The sequence below is a fragment of the Pan paniscus genome, chromosome 15, assembly GCF_029289425.2.
Source record: "Pan paniscus chromosome 15, NHGRI_mPanPan1-v2.0_pri, whole genome shotgun sequence".
Classification (NCBI taxonomy): domain Eukaryota; kingdom Metazoa; phylum Chordata; class Mammalia; order Primates; family Hominidae; genus Pan; species Pan paniscus.
The window spans coordinates 30,511,454-30,534,258 of NC_073264.2; the positions used below are offsets into that span (position 1 = coordinate 30,511,454).

Below are 22,805 nucleotides of genomic sequence, written 5' to 3' on the forward strand. Positions count from 1 at the left end.
GAAAATTAAAATTTGTAAAAAAATTAACTGAATAGGTTATAAAAAAACAAGTGGTGGTAATGTGGGGGTCCGATGAAAACAAAGGAGATGCTGGAGGCATGCACTTGCTGCAATATTTCAGGCAAGAAATCAAAAGAACATGCTTTGGGAGATCAATTTAATTGTTGAAATAAATTCAACAATAATTCAACAATAATTTTTGGGTTACAGATTTGGTTTGAAAACTGAATAAGAACGAGATGTTGGGAAGTAATTCCAAAGTTTCCAGGTGAGACATCTCATTGTTCTTTCTGCATTGTATTTTAGATGATTGTTTGCAAGTTTCCCTGATTTCTGTAAAGGGAGAGCTAGAGTTTTAGTTATCTTGGAAGGTGGTGGATGAGGTCAAAATTTAAAAGGACTCCAAGGAGAACTTGCGGATGGTGAAGGTACAATCAGAGATGAAATGTGAGAAGAAATTTAGTAGTATCTTTTATTTGACAGGGTATATATGTTTGTCTTGGTCATTTTGATTTGTAGTCAAAATGTGGTAAGTATGTCAAGTAGAGATTTGGAGACTACTTTATCTGCTCATTTGAAACTGGAAGGAAAGGTTTTAGTAAGTGACTAAAAAGACATATAATGTTGGTATTTATTGAAATATTGTGAATTATCTTATACAGTTTTCTTTGATCACCACAAAGTAACCAAGGGTGGGGAGAGAAGAAAGCGTTTAGACTGTTGCAGAGCCGGGGATTGAAATATAGGGAAAATAATACAAGACTTAAAAGTTAAAATAAGCTCAGAAAGATTAGTAGGCATGATTTCAGGCTATAGAAGCAACAGGGGAAGAAAACAGAGGCTTTTATTACATTAAGAGAATAGAGGAGATTTTCAGGCAAGTTCTTGGTGAAGAACAGTCCAGTTGGAGTAATGCATAATCATAGATCATGGTCCAAGAGCACAATTCCTGGGTTTACAAATCTAGTTTTAAACGTTATTATTTTCATAAATCTACATAGAAGACTATCAAAAATGTCAACACACACAGGCACACACACTCACACACACAAATCTTATAAAAGAAATTTGGAAAACAAATCATTCATTACAAAGAATGAGGAGAAAAAATAATGGAAAGTAATTTACTATTTGGTCTTAATAAATGCCATCTTCTCCTGAATTTTTCTCTTCCTACATAGTTTCAATAGCAATAAGTATGTTTCATCTGGCCTTCCAGATTTCTCAGTGAACACCCCCCACAAAAAAAAATTATTTAAGTCCAATCCTGCAACTGTATTTTCTCAAATGGTGATGGAATAAAAGAGAGGGATGGGGAAGAGTAAAATTCATCATAGACACATTTGCTGAAAATGTCTGGCAGATGAACAAAACATGATTTTTTGAGAGGCTCTGTAATGGATAGTTCTTTTTTCTCACTTATGTACTTATGTGAAACTAGGAAAGATAGTAAAGTGCAAAAAAAAAATCTAGCAACTAAAAAAAATTACAAAATCTTAGCAGCTTTGCCTGTAGCGACTTATAGTTAAGTTATCCAAATGCTCTTAAAGCTGCCTTTTTATTTTCTTTCATTTTGACACTATAATATACTGTTTCATTTTCAAAATCAGAATGTGAATCGGATAGATGCAGTAAATTGATAAATTCTACATCTGTGATTTTCTCTTCAGTAGTAGAAATAATGTCATATCTTAAGGTCAAAGATTATTAACCAGAAATCATTAAAACTACTGAGTTTCAAATAGTTTTCTTATCTTCTAGAGGAAGAGGCCAAGAAGCATATTTAAATTTTTAACATTTTTTCCACACATTAGTTGGGCTACATTTTTATTTTTAAAGCAAAATTAAACAAATATGTCCACTTTAGGGAGATTCTATAAACCATTCAATTCAGTTTAGGTTAACAAGAAACTGAAATCCATAATAAAATATGTTGTTGAATTGTCATTTTACTTACTAATTTCTTCATAGCTTCTTACATATTTTGAATACATTCCTCACATTATTTTGGAAAGGAAAATACAGTTGTTTTCTTTTTTTTTTTTTAAGAGGCTTTTTGATGCTAACAAATAAGCTTATCCTTCTGGTATACATGAGATGGCATATTGAAGACACTTTTTCTTAATAACATCTACTGGTAATCATTTAGAAATTGTGGAATCTCTATTGAGGCGTATAATAAGCTACCACTGAAACGGAAAGATTGCTAGATTATCTCATCGACAGAGTTCACTCTTTTAGTGCTGTTCCCCCAAATAGCTATCCACAATTTACTTTTAGGGCTATATGCCCTAAACTATTTATGTGATTGCCAAGTACAAATTGTTCTGATATTCATACTGTGTTGTAGGGCACATTGCTCTGTTAAAAAGAGGTTTCCTAAGGAATCTATTTGTTTTATTGGAATTCTGGTGTTTGTAATGTTTCTTTTAATGAGATGATGAATTTATGGTTGAGGCTGTGACAAGAGTTCAGTCTTTTCGTTAGAATAAAGATTGCCGGCCAGGCGCGGTGGCTCACGCCTGTAATCCCAGCACGCTGGGAGGCCGATGCGGGTGGATCACGAGATCAGGAGATCGAGACCATCCTGGCCAACAAGGTGAAACCCCGTCTCTACTAAAAAAAAATACAAGAAAATTAGCCGGGCGTGGTGATGGGCGACTGTAGTCCCAGCTGCTCGGGAGGCTGAGGCAGGGGAATGGCGTGAACCCGGGAGGCAGAGCTTGCAGTGAGCCGAGATCACCCCACAGCACTCCAGCCTAGGCAACAGAGTGAGACTGCGTCTCAAAAAACAAACAAAGAAACAAAATTGCTTCTCCAGAGCTGACAAAATCCTTCAGTGTCACTGAAGCTCTTTCTCTGGCTGTAGATACTCAGAATAAAGCTTTGAGACAGTGGAAATGACTTGCTCTTTGGCAAGTCTCTTCACATTTCTGCCTCTACCCTATGGGGCAAGTCTTATACACCAGCTTCAGAACAGGAACCTGACTGTCCAATCTAGATTGTTAATCTTATTTTCCAAACCAAAATAGAAACCAAGAAATGGAGCATATAGCAAGCTAATTATAATCTAATCAGCTTTTGAAATTTCAGTCAAAAAATAACACAAAGATTTCCCCTTAACAGAATGGAAATATTGAGGTGCAGTTTATGTATCAGAAAAATGAAGGCAATTATGAGACAAGAAGGCTCTCAGAATTTTCACAAGAAAAAATGTTGAGAAAATGTTGAAGTGGGAGAAGGTTTGCACTTTTTTTGTATTTTTTTTAACAGAGATGAAATATAATACTGGCTTGTTAGAGATCATCTGAATCTGGGGGCATATGGAAGCAAGTATTGTAAATGCCATTCTGAAACAGGTAGTCTTCAACCATAAGGAGTAGTTTGGTTAATATCTGGGAAATACTACTCATTTAGTCTTTCCCTTATACATAAGTCACAAAGCACGAAAAGGAAGACTTGGAATGATAAAAAGCATGGCATATTTAGCAAAGCAGATATGTAGACTTCAAGAGGTATAGATTTAAAAAGAGTAAAGTTGAATGAACTAGTCATTTTAGCTTGTTATTAAAATAAGAAACTGAACAAATGGCTGGATTTCTGAAAATGCTAAATTTGAGTCCTGATTTGATAAAATACTTGAGTTTTTTAACTTAAGGAAATCATTTAAACCTTAATCTGTAAATGAAGAAAAAAAAGAACTGCTCTCACTATATAAGGATTTTGTGGAGAAATATGCAAGAACAACATGCCACACAAATGCTAAATAATAGCAACAAGGGTGGTAATACTGCCAAATGAAACTTCTTTTTTGTCAATTAGTTTAATGTCAAGATTGAATCATTTCAAACGTTCACATAACAGGACTTTACTAATCACTATGAAGCACGGCCCAGGCCAGGGAAATCCATATGTCTTTTCAGTTCCCAGATCGGCAGTGCACAGATTTTTGAAATTGCTTTTTACTAATGTCCGTAAGTAGACGAACAACACTAGACAAATAATGCTCTCAGAGTTTTATGTTTTCACGGTTTTTTTCTTCCTCACTTTTTATTTCTGTGCTCCCTGTCATACCAAGGAGTATAACCTGCTGCTTAAAATGGTGTTTAATAGCATATAGTAACTCTCAACTGAAATTCATGGAAAGTAGTATGCACAGAGGAACATTTCAGAATTTTTAGTTTTTTTTTTCTCTTCTTAAGAATTTGGACACATGAGTCCTTTTACTTTTGAATTTATCTAAGAGATGCTTCCTGCCTCATGTTTAAACACCTTTTTTTTTTCTTTTTAGTCTCACGTGAATGCTGAGAGAAAATCTATTATTGTTTCTAACTTGGTAGAGAAAATGTAACATAATAACTAGTGTCTGACCATGTATGAGAGGCTCATTTTTATCTTCTTAAGAATAAAAACCAGGAGTGTGCTCATAGATAAGGTAAATAGCTCATCATTTTGTTTCTGAGAATTGTTTAGGAAAGGTTTAGATTCTTTGGGAGAAGTCTGCCAGAATAAAAATAAGGGAGGGTGTGCTTTAGATGAAATAGCCTGTAATTTAAACCTGACATCTCTGTGTAAAAATTCTGTGATTTTAACCAAGTTCAGTTTCCTCATCCACAAAGCTAGCGATAATAATATATATTTCGGTTAGTAAACTAGTGTATGTGAATGCACCTAATAGCAGATGGAGCAACAAAATAGCAGGGAAGGCCAAAAATGGTTAAATATCAGCAAATTTAAATGATTTCTAATATATAGGAAAGGCTCAAATTGTATTAGGTAAAATCCAAAATGCTTTCTTCTTTCTTTGTCTTTTGTTTTCTTCTCAAATTTATTTGCACATACAAGCATACTTCAGATATATTGCGAGTCCAGTTCTAGACTACAGCTATAAAGTAAATATCACAATAACGTGTCATGAATATTTTGGTTTCCCAGTGCATTCAAAAGTTATATTTATACTATACTATAGCTCTTTGGGCATGCAATGCCATTATGCCTAAAAAATATGCGCCTTAATTAAAAACATCTTATTGCTAAAAAACTCTAACAATCATGTGAGCCTTCAGCAAGTTGTAATTGCTTTGCTGGTGAAGGGTCTTGCCTCAATGTGGATCCAGCTGCTGACTGATCAGGGTGGTGGTTGCTGAAGGTTGAAATGTCCGTGGCAATTTGTTAAAATAAGACAACAATGAAGTTTGCTGCATTGATTGACCCTTCACTAAAGATTTCTCTGCAGTATATGATGCTGTTAGATAACATTTCACTCACAGTAGAACTTCTTTATAAACTAGAGTCAATCCTTTCAATCCCTGCTGCTATTTTATCAACTCAGTTTATGTAATATTCTAAATCCTTTGTTGTCATTTCAACAATGTTTGCAGCATATTCACCAGTAGTAGATTCTATCTAAGAAACCACTTTCTCTGCTAATCCATAAGAAGCAACTCTTCATCCTTTGAAGTTTATCATGAGATTGCAGCAATTCAGTCATATCTTTAGGCTCCAGTTCTAATTCTAGTCCTCTTGCCATTTCTATAACATCTGCAATTACTTCCTCCACTTAAGCCTTGAGCCCCTCAAAGTCATCCATGAGGGTTGAAATCAACTTCTTCCAAACTCCTGTTCCTGTTGATATTTTGACCTCTTCCCAATGGCATCTGGAATGGTGAATTCTTTTCTAGAAGATTTCCGATTTACTTTGCCAAACTTCATCAGAGGAATTACTCTCTATGGCAGCCCATGAACCAAGGAGTTGTTTCAACTTTCAAATCTTATTATTTAAGACATGCATATTATAAGACTACAACTGCCATAAAGAGTATGTGAGTAATGTGACTCTCTAAATCAAAAGCTAGAGATGATTACGCTTAGTGAGGAAGACATGTCAAAAATTGCTGTTATGTTAGCAGGCATAAAAATAACATTAATATCCTTGTATATCTTTATCAGAGCTTTTGGAAAACCCAGTCCATTGTTAATAATCAATTATATTTTGGAAAGAATCTTTTTTTTCTGAGGAGTAGAACTTAAACTATCAAGTAAGCCATGCCTCAAACACATATGCTGTCATCCAGACTCATTTTTCCATTTATATAGCACAGGCAGAGTATATTTAGCATAATTCTTAAGGGCCCTAGGATATTTAGAATGGGAAATGAGCTTTGGCTTCAACTTAAAGTGACCAGCTGCATTAGCCCCTAAGAAGAGAGTCAGCCTGTCCTTTGAAGCTTTGAAACCAGGCAACTTTTCCTTTCTAGTTATGAATGTCCTAGATGGCATCTTCTTCCAATAGGAGACTGTTGTGTCTTCATTGAAAATCTGTTGTTTAGTAGAGCCAATTTCATTAGTGATCTTACCTAGATCCTCTGGATAACTTGCTGCAGCTTCTACATCAGCATTTGTTGCTTTACACTATACTTTCATGTTATGGAGATGGCTTCTTTCCCTATACATCATAAACCAACCTTGGCTAGCTTCCAACTTTTCTTCTGCAACTTCCTCACCTCTCTCAGCCTTCACAGAATTGAAGTAAGTTAGAGTCTTTTTCTGGAATAGGCTTTGGCTTAAGGGAATGTTGTAGCCAGTTTGATCGTCAACCTTGATCACTAAAACGTTCTCTATGTCAGCAATAAGGTATTTCCTTTTCTTATCATTGATTTGTTCACCGGAGTAGCACTTTTCATTTCCTTCAAGAGTGTTTCCTTTGCATTCACATCTTGGCTGTTTTATCCAAGAGGCCTAGCTTTTGGCCTTTCTCAGCTTTTGACATGTCTTCCTCACTAAGCTTAATCATCTCTAGGTTTTGATTTAGAGAGTCACATTACTCTTTTTCACTTCCACACTTAGACACTTAGATGCCACACTTCCACACTTAATAATAACCTTACAGTTATTAATAACCTTACTTAATAACTGTAAGGTTATTAATTGACCTAATTTCAATATTATTGTTTCTCAGGAAATAGGAAGGACCATAGAGAGAGAGAACGAGAGAGAGAGAGAAAGAGAAACAGGGAATTGTGGGTCCATGGATCATTCAGAACATGAGCAACATTTATAGAGTACATTGACTGTCTTATGTGGATGTAGTATGTAGTGCCCCCAAACAATTACAATAGTAACATTAAAGATCACTGATCACAGATCACATAAAAGATATATTAATAATAATAAAGTTTAAAATATTGCAAGAATTATTAAAATGTGACACAGAGACATGAAGACAGCACACGCTGTTGGAATCACAGTACTGATGGACTTGCTTGACACAGGGATGCCGCAAGCCTTCAATTTGTAAAAATCACAATATCTGCAAAGCACAATAAAGCAAAGCACAATAAAATGAGGTATGTCTGTAAATATATTCTTTCAAAAACTCTTCATCTTTCCATAAATTATAATTATCTGATCAAAGTACATCTCATTGGATATACATATAATCATAAAAAATATGATTAAAGAAGAAAGTAGGCTTAGAGTTTGTCCCTTGTCCAAATTCACTTAAATGTATCCACAGATAATCATGCTTGCTAATATTTTCTAATAATCTGCAGAGTTTTTTCTCCTTTTGTTATGTTTGGAAATATGAGCGTTAGATAGCATGACTGTGTGTTCAGACTGCCAAATGCCAATAGGAGCAGACTGCACAGCAAGAGAATTGCGTTTGTTTGACAATGTGTTATACACTATTGATAATGATTTTGAAATTAAAGTTGATACTCTTGCCTTTTGCTCAGTGATATGAAGTTTTAAAATTGTCTTTAATTTCAATTAAAGAGCAATGGTTAGTGCTGTTGTTTATGTTCATCCCTCCTGTCAGTGTATGTGTGTAATTATAACATGTAAGGTTTTAGTCTCCCAAATGTTTTTGAATTTTATCCAGGACAACATATTTCTTAAGGTATTTGCATTTGTTCAGTGGAGACTGAATGATGCTGCTTGTTTTCTTGATTAAATAGTGTTTACTCACAGTCTCCTATTTCTCTGTTCTTAATTACTAACTCAGGCCCACTCGTCATCATAGCCAGTGATAGAGTTCAGCATGAACCCATAGGTCTTGGGGGTTTTATTTCTAGGATCTCTCAAAGATTGTTAAGTAACTTAAATTCTTAATGCTCATGTTAAGCATTATAGGGAATTTGCGGGAAAAAAGAGCTGGGATTCTTACTTTCTACCAATATGCAAATTGTTTAGCAGTTTGCAAATGTCAGATTCTAGGAGTGAATGATTTTCATTTTCGTCACAAGAGCTTTGCTAGCTAATACATGAAGATAATTGTACTTGTTTCATACTTGAAACCCATACCTCAGATCATGGAAAAGGCTATAGAGAAGCATATGAAGAAAGATTATTAAATCAAATGTGTGTTCATTGTTGCATGCATTTGTCAACTCTCAGGACAAAAGCAGGACAGCTCGTTTTGATTAGCAGAAATTGCCAGATTTCAGTGAGAAACAAAGTGATTCAAAGGGAGAATTTTTACGTTAGGTGGTTCTCCATGAATCACCCCAGAGATAGTTGCTGGGACGCTGATAGTAATTCTAGGTTGTCATCTCAGGTTTTTGAGAATTAATCCACACAGTCTACAGTGTTTTTATGAATCATCATAGACATATTCAGGAGTTCTCTAATATCCCCTCATAGGAATCTGATAGGAGAATCCTGGCATTATTAGGTGGCTAATAGTTAAGAATTACTAAGGATCTGGCAAGGAGAATAGGGCTTCACTATTCAAGTTTTGCTTCTGTCCTCTTGAGACGTGAAGGGAGCTGGACTTCCTGGGTTGAGTGGGGACTTGGAGAACTTTTCTGTCTAGCTAAAGGATTGTAAACACACCAATCAGCACTCTGTAAAAACGCACCAATCAGCACTCTGTGTCTAGCTAAAGGATTGCAAATGCACCAATCAGCACTCTGTAAAAATGCACCGATCAGCACTCTGTGTCTAGCTAAAGGATTGTAAACACACCAATCAGCACTCTGAAAAACGCACCAATCAGCACTCTGTAAAAACGAACCAATCAGCACTCTGTGTCTAGATAAAGGATTTTAAACGCACCAATCAGCACTCTGTAAAATGGACCAATCAGCAGGATGTGGGCGGGGCCAAATGAGCTAGCAGCCGCAATCTGCTGTGGAAGCTTTGTTCTTTCGCTCTTCACAATAAATCTTGCTGCTGCTCACTCTTTGGGTCCACACTACCTTTATGAGCTGTAACACTCACCACAAGGGTCTGTAGCTTCACTGCTGAAGTCAGCAAGACCACAAACCCACCAGGAGGAACAAAGAACTCTGGACGTGCCACCTTTAAGAGCTGTAACAGTCACTGCGAAGGTCTGCGGCTTCACTCCTGAAGTCAGCGACACCATGAACCCACCGAAAGGAAGAAACTCTGGACATATCTGAAGGAACAAACTCCAGACACGCCATCTTTAAGAGCAGTAACATTTACCGTGAAGGTCCGCTGCTTCATTCTTGAAGTCAGCAAGACCAAGAACCCACCGAAAGGAACCAATTCCGGATGCACTATTAAAAAAGACAATTTAAAATACATATACTTCATAGAGGTATTTAGCTTAGAAAAAAGTGTGTACCCAGTAATTGAGAAAATTGAGAGCTTACTAACTGAATAGCCATTTTCCTTTTACCAAAGTTGCAACTTTGTAACTAGAGAGGCACTAGGTACGGTTTTTACCAATCAGATATGGGCAGAAGTGCATTAAGAAGCTTCCACTTTTGTTTCATTGTCACAAAAGCAAAGCCACGGGAGACAAAACCCTTTCCCATCTTCTTTTTCTGTGAACATGGCAGTCATAGATCCCAGAATTGGAACCCATTGCATAACTCTGAGAACAACCCCTTCTGATAACAATGAAGTAGGAAGGTTTTAGTAGAAGGAGTCTATGTTCTTAGTGGCATTGACTGGCCACCATGCCGTCCCTGGACTGCCGTTCTTGGGAATGCTGCTTGTTAAATGCAAACAAACCCCTTTCTTGTTTAAGCTATTACTGATCATGTTTTTAATTTCCGGTAGCTGAAAATATTCCTGCTGAAACAGCCTGCACCATTCCATTCTCTACACTAGCGGTTCTCAGATTAGAGAGTGAATGAGATCACATGAAGGACTTCCTAAAACATGGGTTGCTGTGTCAAAGGTGAGTGGGATGGTTAATATGAGGTGTCAACTTGATTGAAGGATGCCTAAATGCCTGGTAAAGTATTGTTTCTAGGTGCTTCTATGAGGATGTTGCCAGAGGAGATTGACATTGGAGTCGGTGGACTGAGAGAGGGAGACCCACCCTCAATGTGGGTGGGTACCACCTAATCAACTGCTACTGTGGCTAGAACAAAGCAGGCAGAAGAAGGTGGGATAACTTTGCTTGCTGAGTCTCTTTTTTTTCCCCATGCTGGATGCTTCCTTCCACTTCTTCTGCCCTTGAATATCAATCACACTCCAGGTTCTTTGGTCTTTGGACTCTGGGACTTGCACCAGCAGCCTCCTGGTAGCTCTAGGGACCCTCCGCCACAGACAGAAGGCTGCACTGTCTGCTTCCATGGTTTTGAGGCCTTCGGAGTTGGACTGGGCCACTACCAGCTTCTCTCTTCCCCAGCTTGCAGACAGCCTATCATGGGACTTCACCTTGTAATTGTGTGAGCCATTTCTCCCTAATAAACTCCCTCTCATACGTACATATATTCTACTGGGTCTGTGCCTCTGAACAGCCATGACTAATACAGGAGGTCTGTGGCACCTGAGAATTCTCTCTTCTGACAAGTTTCCAATTGATGCTGATGCTGATGATGCAGGGACCACACTTTGAGAACCACAGCTCTGCAGAATAATTCTCCGAAATATAAATATCAATATAACACTCATCCAATTAAAATACATTAGTACTGTCCCAGACCCTTCAAAACAAACACCAGTCTCCTTAGAATAGTGTCTATATCTGCTTCTCTCATATATATTTTTTTTTGTGGTCTCTATTTTCCCAACATCTTCAACTGATATATTTCTCTGATAATATTCTATTCTCTGTGGCAACTTTCTAACACATTTTTCCCTCTGCTTAAAATATACTCCTCTATTATTTTTTAGACGCTTCTCATTAATCCTTCAAGACTCAGTCTTTCTTTGGCAAAGTCACTGGGCACATTACCCTATATTGTGAAACAAATATTTATTTACTTTTTGGTTTTGTCCATGCAATTTACTTGGGATAGGCTCTACAGAATTCAGGCATTCATCTCCATCTCCCCCGTGCCTAGCACAGGTTTTGAAACACAGTAAGAAGGCTTGCTAAATGAACGACTGAGTAGTTGTCGAAGCACCAGTGATGCTATGTATTTCTAATAACAGTTTTTTATACTCCAAGGCTGAAATAGAAACTCCATCTTTCTTTATAGCCCTGTTTATTGTTTATAATGTACATGTTAATAATTTATTACAATCATTTTTATTCCAGTTTAAAAAATAATTTTGTGGATGACCTTTTGGACATAATCCTTTGTAAGGGACAAAGTCCTTATTTATCTCATTTTTTTGGATGTAACAGAAATTGAAACCAGAAAATTCTCACAGAACAGATGCCCTTGCAATTGAAAAGCACTCCCTCTAATAATGCTTGGCATAATTTTTGTTAGGTTTGTATCTCTGGTATAATTACATGATGATTTTAATGGAAATTATAAAGAAGTATTTTACAAAGGAACAGAATATTTTATGTGTAGTTATATGTAAATTAACTCTTATAAATATGCAAGCTTGCTTTCTCACATGGGTATTTGCTTAAGGATCACTCTGATAAATGCAAACAAGACTCATATTATTTATTAGAAGATTGCTGAGATATATAACAGTAATTGTCATACCACTCTGTAGAATTCACTTCCAGAATCTGCTGTTGTTCCTATTGACTGATAATGTACAGTAAAAACTGCCGCATTTATAAATTCAGCTAAGATATTAAAATATCTAAGTTTTTATTTTCTTCAGATGCATAAAACATTTATTATGTGCATGTTGTTATTTTACGAAGACAATCTGGCTTTCAAATGAGGCAAAACTCTGGTTTATACAGTATGATTTTTGAGGGTATCATTCATGTCAGTGTCAATCTAATAATATTAATAAATAAATAAGAGAAGAAGCCACTTTTCACCTTTGGAAACTTGTATTATATGATACAATATAGCAGAAGAGGAATAAGGTTCTACAACTGGTTATGCTTTCCCAAGATTAAGTTTGAGGTACAAATAACAATAGTGTACATTTTATAAGATACACAAGATGATTCTTTCCTCTTATAAGCTAAATAGCTGTACTTTCATAATAAAATGTTTTTAAAAGCTTCAGTTCAGTTTACTTCAATTAATGTAACAGCCACTTGTTGAGAGTCTTCTATGTCATTAACGCTGCTTAGCTATTCTGAGGAACACATGTTTTTAATTCTTCAAGAGATATTCTTGTTTTCTAGGTGAAACTCAGAAAAGGACATTACAGGTCTTCTGAGTGATTCTGAGATATTGTCATGAACGCTTTCTTTAAATGATTTAAATTCTGAGAAAAGGTCAGAAAATTGTAGGAGATTAGGTAGATCTGAAGACATATGAATTATGTATTGTTGAATTATCTAGAATAGGCACACTGGCTCCCTTATTTCTGTTTTATGGCATAATATACTTTTGGAATAATCAGATGACATATTAAACCTTGAAGGAGAGGAAATTTTGAATGTCTTGGTGGAAGAGTTGGCATAATTTTTTTCATGGAAGATACGTTGAAAGATACTTAGAGTCCTCTTCAGAGTAATGCCAATGTAGGCAGTTCTTTCATACCTGCCTTGGGCTAAGTGTTTTCTCGGGCAAGTAGTCACCATGTAGAGTTAGGAAACAATTTAGGGACTTTGTTCTGGGAGGACTCAAGGCTTGGATACATCTACAAATCTTTCTCAATTATCAGGCAAATGAAACTGTTTTACTCACTGATTACTAAACTTGTGAGTTGCTTTTGTATGACTTATTTATTTCACTGCAATTATTTTAAACCTGATTTGTGTATTTATAGTAGCAAAGATGGCACCAACACCTTGTGCTAGGCTAGTGGGTTGTATGGATATCCTCCCTACCCTGATTGGGCTCTGACATGTCACTGTGATTTGCACCCTATAGGGTCGCCACCTTACCCTACTTCATCTAGATGCCCTATACTGATCAGCCCCCAACTCTTCACCCTTCAGCCCTACCTAATGGCTTTTGGACTTCGTTTTTTAGGAAGGGAAAGAAAAGGAATAACAAGAGAGATGAAAGGAAAACAAAGAAAGGGAAACAAGTTATTAATTATTAATTGTTCTACATATTAAAATTATTTATAATAGGTATTCAGAATAATTTTTAAAATTGGTCCTTTGAGGACAAGTCTTCTGCAGAAATGCATGCTTCAACCTGTTCCACTATTACAGTTTTAAAATACAAACAAAACAATCAGCGGAGTTGGAATACAGTACTAAAACAATATTGCCTTTCAGTTGCAGTTTCAGGTTGCACCAAAGTAAAGCAGATAGAGAAGAGTCTTGTTTCAATTAAATAACCTTTATGGTTAAAGGGCACCCAGAAAAATAAAGACAAGATCTATAGTTGTCAATAGAAGGTGTGAAAGGCTAGATTGTCCAATTCTAGTGGCCTAAATCTTGAGGCCTAGATAGGTTCAAAATAGCTTTAGATTCTTCAGATTTCATATATGGGGATAAAATGCGTATTAACAATAGTTTTAGATTAAAGTAAATAAAACTTATGATACTTGTTAATAGGTAAAAGTACTGAAATGCTCTTTAAAATGCATAGAAATTTTTAAATATTCCATTTATCCTTTAAATGCTCTGCATTTCTGGCAAAAATTCAAGTAGATAGGCTCTTTTTATTAACTCAACAACCATTTATTGAATTTCCACTATGTTCTAATTAAGTAGATAAGTTCAATGTAATGAGTCAAGTGCTATAATTCAGATAAGAACAGAATTCTCCAGATGTGCATAGGATCATCACCTAATGTTATGGTCAGAAGAGGCTCCCTGAAGCCTTTATCTTAGCAGAACATTTAAAGATGAGTCAAGCAAAGATAGGGCCTTGGACCAGAAGGTATGACAACTCAGAAGCTTTGACAAAACATGTTCGTATCACTGTAGATCATTCAGTTGACTTTTAGTATTTAAGGTGGGGAGTTGGGATAGGCTGTATTCTTAAGATGTCCTCCCAAAATTGTATACCTTGATTATTCAATCAGGCACGCGTTTAGGTGCTACTCAAAGAGACTTTGCAGGGGTAATTACATTTCTGAAAATAAAGAAAGTGTCCTGGGTTATCTGGGTGGGCCAGATCTAATTGTCTGAACCATTAAAAGCAGGGAAATTTCTCCAGCTGGAGTAAGAAAGCTGCAGCCAAGAGAGGAGAATGAAGCAGAAGTTAGAATGATTTGAAGCATGAGAAGGAATTGACCCACTCTAAATAGCTTTGAAAATGAAAGAGGGGCAGGAATAAGCCATGTAGATGCCTTCTAGAAGCTACAACTGACCCCCAGCTGAAGGCCAGCAAGAAAATGAGGACCTCATTTCTGCAGATGTAAGGAACTGGAGTCAGCCAACAATTTCAATGAGCTTGGAAGCTGATTCCTTTCAGACCCTTCTGATAAGAGCCAACTAGCCGAGACCTTGTTTTCATCCTTGTGAAACCAGGAACAGAAAAACTAGCCTTGCCATTTTGAACTCCTGACCTATAGATTCTGAGATTACAATTTAGTGTTGTTTTAAGGTACTAAATTGTGATCATTTTTAAGGCAGCAGTAAAACAAGAGTAATTGTGAAATACGAGTCTAAAAGCAATGATTCTCAATTAGGTGTGATATGGCATCCCAGGAGACATTTGGCAAGGCCTAGAGACTTTTTTGGTCACAACCAGAGGTGGAGGGTTTGCCACTGGCTTCTAGTGGGTAAAGTCCAGGGATGCTACTAAAATCCTATAATGTGTAGAACAGTCCCCTACAACAAAGTATTATGTAGCCCAAAATATCCATTGTGTCAAGGTTGAGAAACCCTAGACTAGAAGTAGGCGAGGACTGGATAGATGATCAAAGGTCTTGTATATCTTGATCCCCCTAGCTGGATAGAGAATAAGTTATATTTATTTTGTTGGGAAAAGGGTAGCTAGCAGGACTGAGGTAATTATTAGAAGTAGTTTTGTTACTTAGCAAACATCTACCGAAAAAGTAGCTAATAAATTAAATTACATCAAACTTCTTGGTTGCTGGTCTAACATAAATAACAATTTGTCTATGCAAGTGGTCATTTACAAAATAACAATAATTACCAAAAAGATGACTTACAATGAGAAATCATTCTTAAAACTGGAAGCTTAATGATATTTTTGAAAAATATTGTTAAGAAAACACCAGAAGAAAGTATTCACCTAATTAACTTGCTGTGTCTTTGTCTTTGTGAGGATGGCTCGTCATATTAGTGTCTTTTATATTCACATCAAATCCTCTGCTTGGTTAGGTCACTGTATAATTAGGCTATTGGACATCTACATCCTTAAAATCCCTTTGTTTTAATCTTTTATTTTTTCATTTATCTGCAACTTGCATTCCCTTCATAAGCCCAAGACTTTTTTTGTTTCTATATATAACTTACAAAGACAGGGATGAAATATAAGCTCTCTTTATCTCCCTAATCAAACTCTTGTAAGCTAATTAGCATATTTCATATTGATAAGGATGATCGATAAGAATATTTCAAAAGTCCAGATAGTATTAAGTTTCAATGACATTCTTAAAATTTCTACTGAAATTTTAAAATAAAACTATATTAACCATATACTCAGTTTATGCTTTGCTTAACTGAGTACAGACTAGTTTTTCCCTCTAAAATAATGACTTCTACTCACATGTCCCTGTTGCTCATTAGGTTTCACTATTTTGAGCTATTACCTTTCTTAATTAATGGTTCCTTATCATTATTGATGCATACAGGACACATCTCTTGCTTTTATTGGTGTGTTTAGTTTGTATGTGTTCATGCTAAATGAGTATTGCTTGCTAGGTATTTTTAAATCAAGTAAAGAACACAGAGTTGTGTACCTCATTCTGTTTTTGTTGTTTTTGTTGTTGTTGTTTCTTTGCTTGTTTTTCATCAAGCACTCTGTTTTTAAGCTCTATCCACATTGTTCTACTTGCACTCTTCCAACACATTGTAATTCTCCCAATGATGTCAGTCTCCTACGATGCAGACCTGAGTTACCTCCAACTTTCCACCATGCAAATGGTGCTACAGGAACATCTTCAAAAAGAAAAACATATAACTATTTGTCTAAGGATGTATGGGCATGTGAGTGATTTCTTTGGGATATACACTGTGGAGCAAGAAGTCAGACTTATAGGATATTCATCTTCTATATTTGACTAAAATATATCAGCAATCTCCACTGAATGTACCCTAGTTTCATGAGCACCAATGTTTGTATCATCCAGCTTTCTAGTTTGTTAGTCTTTTCTTTAGGAAATAACATGTTGTAATTTAAATTTGTGTTTATTTGATTATTCATGGTTTTGAACATTTTTTATGTGGGTGTTGGATTTGGGGGTTTTCTTTTTTGCAAATTTCCTGGTCATGGTCTTTACCAGCTCTTCCATTATAGCTGCTATCTCTTTCTGGTTGATTTGTAAGAAATCCTTATCATTATATATCATCCCTTTGTAAATGTTATGCCTTACAAAATACCTTTTCTTATTTTGTCTTCTCTATTTAACTTTGACCAAAATTGCCTTCATTGACAGAAAGCCTAAATATTGGTTTAATAAAATTAATCTCTTTTTTCCCCCTATGGTTGTGCTTTGGAAGTTTTTTTTAAAGTTATTTTCTAATCTTGGGTCTAAAATATAAATATACACACAACACACGCATAATTTTTCCTTTCAAATATAGATCTTTAATAAACTTCTAAAATTTTTAGAATTGTTTTAAATTTACAGAAAAAATATGAAAATAATACAAAGAATTCCCATATCAGGGGTCCCCAAACCCCTGGCGGAGAACCTGTACCTGTCCGTGGTCTGTTAGACACCCCTGGAGTGGCACTACCACCTGATCTCCACCTCCCGTCAGATCAACAGTGGCATTAGATTCTCATAGAAATAGGAAGCCTATTGTGAACTGTGCATGCGGGGGATCTAGGATGCGTGCTCCTTCTGAGAATCTAACTAATGCCTGATGATCTGAGGTGGAATAGTTTCATCCCCAAACCATCCACCACCACCCCCCACCCTATCACCCATTCCCAAACTTTTGACAACAACAGACCAGTTTGTCATCTTTGTATTTTGCTTTTTCAGAAGGCCAACTACATAGAATCATGCAGGAAAGAGCCTTTTCAGACCGGTTTCTTTTACTTTTCAGTAAGCACCTAAGATGTTTATGTATGTTTGTATGGTTTGATAGCTCATTCCTTTTATTGCTGAGTAGTTTTCCATTGTGTGAATGTGTCACAGTTATTTTAACCATTTATCTGCTGAAGGAAGTTTGGTTCCAGTTTTCGGTGATTGTTTATAAACTGAATTGTTTTTTTGTGTGGACAGCTTTTTCCAAGCAAATTCAGCAATTGCTCAATGATATGGTAAGACAGTGTTTTGCTTTGTAACAAACCACCAGATCGTCTTCTAGGCTACCAGTCTATACTCCCACCAGCAATGAATGAATTTCCATTACCTAACGTCTTTGCTAGCAATTGCTATTGTCAGTCTTATTTGGATTTTAGCCATTCTAATGCCTGTGTAGTTGTGTCTTGTTTTAATATGCATTTCCCTAAAGACAATTATGTTGAAAATATTTTTACATCCTTATTTTCCATTTGTGTATCTTCTTAGTGAAGTGTTTGTTCAAATATTTTACCCCTTTTAAATTGGGCTGTTTTTCTTATTCTTGAGTTTCAAGAAATCTTCGTATATTATGGATATAAATCCTCTATCAGATATGTGTTTGGCAAATATTTTTTCCCAGTTCATGGCTTATCTTTTCATTTTCTTGACAGTATTCTTCAGAAAGCAGGAGTTTTTAATTTATTAAAGTTCAACATATATTTTTTCTTTCATGGATCATGTTTTTGGTGTTTCATCTAAAAGCTCATCACCAACCAAAAGGTTATATATAATATACATATATATTTCGTTTTAAAAATTTTCTTCTGGAAGTTTTATATTGTGTTTTACATATAAGTCTATGTTTATTATAATTTAAATTTTGTAAAAAATGTGTAAGTCCCTTTCTAGGGTCATTTTGTTCAACAAATTATCCAATTTGTTGAAAAGATTATCCTTTAGCCATTGAATGCCTTTGAATCTTTGCTAAATATCAGTTGACTACATTTGTGTGGGTCTGTTTATCGGTTCCCTATTCTGTTTCATTGATCTTTGTGCCTATTCGTCCACCAGATGGTAGATTTCTAGATTTCTGTAGCTTTATAGTAAATCTTGAAATTGGGTGATGTGAATCCTCCAACTCTGTTTTTCTTCATTATTGTGTTGGCTATTCTAGGCCTTTTGCTTTCCCATATAAATTTTAGAATCAGCTTGTTGAAATGTACAAACTAGCTTGCTGAGATTTTGATTAAATTGTATTGATTTTGCAGATTGAGTTTGGAAAAACTGGCGTCTTAACAATATTGAATCATCCATCTCTAAACATGGAACATCTATGCATTTATTTAGATGCTTTTTATTTCTCTCTTCAATGTTTTGTAACACATATAGGTTTTTAATGTATCCAAGTTGATCTTTGTATAGGATGTTGATAAGGGATCTGGTTATGCTTTTTTCATGCATTAAATATTATATACTCAATAATCTATGACCTCTGTTGATTTGTGGCTTCACCTGTACTAAATACTTAATTTTTATACATAGACCGATTTGCTTATAAGCTTTCTTTCTGGCCTTAGTTTCAGGAGGCCATTCATAATTCTTAGCTCCACTGGATTCCCCTATATGGCTGCCTGACTCTTCAAAAGCAGCAAGGGAGCAAGAGACACCAAGAAATTTAAGAAGCATGTCAGGTGAAGCAAAGAGTTCTGTTCCAATGAAGATTAAAACTGTTCATTTAATTTTGTAAATAGAAGGTCCCTGGGCAACTTGGCAACAAATTCACTGTAGTGGTGAAAACAGGAGCCAAATTTTATTGGATAATAAAGTAATTTGAAATTAATCAAACAAAAACCTATTGTGCACTCTAGTACTTCCAGAATCTAGACTGTACAATAAGGAGAGATTAAAAGGCATTTTAAAAAAATGTAGAAGAAGGGAGGGCTTACTGCTGCCTTTTTGGGTTTTTAGATATGGAAAATGCTGAACAAAATTCACATTTTCTCAATGCTTTAATAAAAAATTGTAACTTGTAGAAATGCCTAACTTCATAATAATCTACCCTGAAGATAGTTGTCCACCCTCTTAAAGAGATCATCTAATTCAAGAGGCAACACCTAATTTACCATTATTACAATGAAAGAAAACCGCTATTTTTAACTTAAATTTGAAAGCAGTTATATCCCAGTGCATGGATAATAATAAAATCAGCCTGGAAGATCAAATTATTTTTGATATTAGTTTTTATTTAACTGATGCCTTAAACTTTACTAAACATTAAAGATATATTCATTTATGTCCCTTATACTAAATGCTATGATAACACTATTTTGCTTATTTTTATTTTCTCTTTATTAATTTAATTAATTTTTAAAACTACTTCAAAAATGCTGCACTATTATACACTAGAACGCAGCATTATTCTTATTTAACATTTGAGGAAAGCAAAAGTCTAACTTCAGACATTTGAAATATGTTAAACATAAAATGTATTTTATTGATTTACCTACTGGAAAGTGCAAAGCATGTTTCCCAGTTACAACTGTGCATCAAATGGCAACCTCAGGGCACTGACTCAGCTGACTGATCATGCCTTATCTGTTCTGTTTGCTTTGTTCTAATGTAGGTATACCCACAATGAGCAAACATCATAACTTCTATCAACTCCAAACATATAATATCATTTTTCCAATAATGTCAGCTGTAATTCTGGGCTAAAAAGTCATTGAGATTAGATGACCAGCCTGGGTCCCAAGCCCATCAACTGTGCAAAGGAAGTGTAGGCAACTCCACCTAAACCCATGGACTCAAGGGAGGAGGAATTCCTCAACGAAGGTCAGAATGTTGTACCAAAAGAAGGAGAAAAGGAAGCTAACCAAAAGTTAAAAAGAGATGTTGAGTATAATAATGCTTTGAGATGGTGAGTACATTTCCCAGGGTACATAAGTTGTTACAGGAGATGCCTACAGACCTAGATCTGACAATTGTTAGTCAAGTGCTTGTTCCACTACACCATTGTTTCACTTGATTCAGGAGAAAGTTTATGCTTATTTTGTGGAATATATTGGGATGGTTATTTAAGATTTGTACAGCATTTTCATACATGTTGGGTCACTTGAGAAGGCAGCAGGATATGTATGCTATCTAGGTTTCCCATCTCGATTTCTTTAGCTGTTCTTGGCAGCCTTCACTTTGTTAAACTGACTATATAAAGCCGAATAGCACTCAAAATCAGAGCTACTTTCTCTCAAGAAAGAACATGTGGTTAAGTCATTATATTATATTCCTAATGTGGTGCAGCCTGAATGTAAAGTAAAATTAGACTGAGAGATTGAATCAACCAAAAAAACAATAAAGAAGAACATGTGCTTTCAGCAGAATATATACTGCAGTTTTGTTGATAAGTGTTAAAGCACAATTTCCTACAGTATGGATAGTCCAGTCTGAGCTAACCAAAGGTTAATCCTATATGCAAGATAAGTTATACCTTCATATTCCCAATCAAGATCCCTGACACTGAATTCCTCCATAGCATAATGAGAGGACTATTTTAACACAGCAAGAACATTCTATTATAAAGCAATTCAAAAATTGAAACCAACTTATTACATTGGGCAAACCCAAATGCAAAAATGGAATGGCAAGAATGCAAAAGGATAAAATTTCATAATTTGTACATAATGATAATCATTATTACATTAGATTGAATTCAGTATTCAGAACTGTTTCATTTTTCTAATTTGAATTTAATTCCTTTAAGGTTCATTCAACAATCATATAATAGTTGATGACCAGTGGAAAACTAAAAAGCTTCTAATGGTTTTATTACTGAAATTTATGATTTCTGTAAAGTTTTCTTCTGTGTAGTTTTTACATAATTTTTGTTAATTTTGCTTAAAATATTTTGGAATTTTTGAAAGTATCAGTTCTATCTTAGGACAGACTAATATTTATTATTTTCTTTCCTGCAAGAATAGCTGTCATTCACTCCATTATTCATAATAACTGCATCTTTTAGTTTTTCATTTAAAAAGGTGCTTTGGGGGATGAATAACATGAACCTGACACACACTCTCCATACAGATATATTATTGCACCATAATGAACATAAAACATGTACACAAATACCTTTAATACAATGCAGGATGTGCAGGGATCCAGGCTGTACTTGGAGGAAGGAACAATTTCCACTTGTAGCACCAGAGAAAATGTTTTGGAGATGGTGGTATTTGAGCTAGATTGGACACACGGATATGAAGTATAAAACATCTCTCTCTCTCTCTCTCTCTCTCTCTCTCGTCTACTCTCTAGGGACATCAGACTATATACTAGTTCTTTTAAAGTTCTACTCATGTTCATACTAGTATGCCCTCACCTTCTCTAAGAGAACATCATCTTCCAAGCACAATCTCAAAAGTTACCTACTCTGGAGAGACGTTGAAGGTCTTTGAACAGTACAGTGAATTGATCAGAGCTGTACTTTAGGGAGCGTAATATCACAGCAAGGTGGAAGATGAGTTGAACCAGGGACATGCTGATAGGAAAACGCAATTGTGTTAATATGAGGAAATAAGAGCTTAATATAATAGACAATGTCGTCATTGTCTAAGAACAGGTAAAAATAGCCATGGAAGGTATTTCATCACTGATGGATCATACTATATTCTGAGCTTTAATATATTGAGTAAGGTGATTCCATTAAGGTAAATGGAGAACAAAAGAGTAGGGAAAATGTGTGGGATGGAAAATAATAAATTGAATCCTGGCCATATATAATTAGAGGTGTTGGGGATATCCAAATGGAGATGTTCCACAGACACTTGGAAATGAACATTTGGAACTTACCAGAACAAGTATATCTACAGTTTGGCCCCATAAAAATGATCACATAAACAAAAATGCACAAATGGGACCTAATTCAACTAAAGTTCTGCACAGTAAAAAAAGAAAAAAACTATCAACATAGTAAACAGACCACCTACAAAATAGGAGAAAACCTTTGCAAACTATGAATTGACGAAGGTCTGATATCCAGAATCTATAAGGAACTTAAATTTACAAGCAAAAGTCAAACAACCCCATTAAAACATGGGGCAAAAGGCACAAACAGACACATTTCAAAAGAAGACATATGCACAGCCAATAAGCATATGGAAAAATGCTCAATTATCACTAATCATTAGAGAAATGCAAATCAAAACCACAATGAAATGCCTCTCACAGCAGTCAGAATGGCGATTATTAAAAAGTAAAAAAATAATAAATGCTGGGGAAGTTGCAGAGTAAAGGGAACACTTATGCACTGCTGGTGGGAATGTAAATTAGTTCAGCCATTGTGGAAGCTGTTTAAATTTTTGAGAAATCAAAATTTCTCAAAATTTAAAACAGAATTACCATTCAACATA

General features: G+C 35.4%; 1 long non-coding RNA gene across 1 annotated transcript in view; it reads right to left on the reverse strand.

The window, feature by feature from the left end:
* The window catches only part of LOC117975788 (uncharacterized), a 243,211-nt gene that overhangs the window by 29,865 nt on the left and 190,541 nt on the right, over nucleotides 1-22,805 (reverse strand). The window lies entirely within an intron of this gene.